This window comes from Neodiprion fabricii, chromosome 6 (assembly GCF_021155785.1).
Source record: "Neodiprion fabricii isolate iyNeoFabr1 chromosome 6, iyNeoFabr1.1, whole genome shotgun sequence".
Lineage (NCBI taxonomy): Eukaryota > Metazoa > Arthropoda > Insecta > Hymenoptera > Diprionidae > Neodiprion > Neodiprion fabricii.
In genome coordinates, this window is record NC_060244.1 from 14,091,837 (window position 1) to 14,092,957 (window position 1,121).

Genomic DNA, 1,121 nt, shown 5'->3' on the forward strand with positions numbered 1-1,121 from the left:
AATATTTGTATTTTAATTGATATGTAAGCACAAAATTGAAAAATATATGGGATTTTCCTGATAATTATGTATAATTTTAAAAAATTTGAATAATGTGAAAAAAAAATTTTTTTTTGAGAAGTTCTCTTTTTGTGATGGAAAATTGGAAATTATATTATATATATACATAAATATATATGTATATATAAATATATACGCACACACACACACACACACATATATATATATATATATATATATGTATACTTATATCAAACATTAATATAATAAAATATAAATAGAGGTAATTAGGTTGAATAATTCAATGAAATAAAAAATGATTCATTTGAATAAATTATTTTTCTCAAATTGAAGAATAATTAATTCTTGAAAATAAAAATATAAAATGAAATAAATAATAATTCATCTATCTGTATGTGCTCTTCAAATTTCATAATGAGTTTTAATCCATTCTCCAAATGTTCCAAATTACAATTCGAAAAGTGAATTAAATGGCATTTTTCCGATGAATAATATTTATATTTTAATTGATATGTGAGCACGGAATTGAAAAACATATGGGATTTTTCTTATAATTATATATAATTTTAAAAAATTTGAATAATGTGAAAAAATTTTTTTTTTTCGCAAAGTTCTCTTTTTTTGAAAGAAAATTGGAAATTATATTATATATACATACATATATATATGTATATATGAATATACACGCACACACATATATATATACTTATATATTTATGTATACTTTTATCAAACATTAATATGATAAAATATAAATGAAGATTATTAGGTTGAATAATTCAATAAAATGAAAAATGATTTGATTGAATGAATTATTTTTCTCAAATTGAAGAATAATTGATTCTTGAAAATAAAAATATGAAATTAAATAAATAATAATTCATCTATCTGTACATTTTCTTCAAATTTCATATTAAGTTTTAATCCATTGTATAAATGTTCCAAATTACAATTCATAAAGTAAATTAAATGGCATTTCTTTAATGAATAATATTTATATTTTAATTGATCCGTGAGCACAAAATTAAAAAATATATGAAATTTTTCTGATAATTATATATAATTTTAAAAAATTTGAATTATGTAAAAAAAAATTTTTT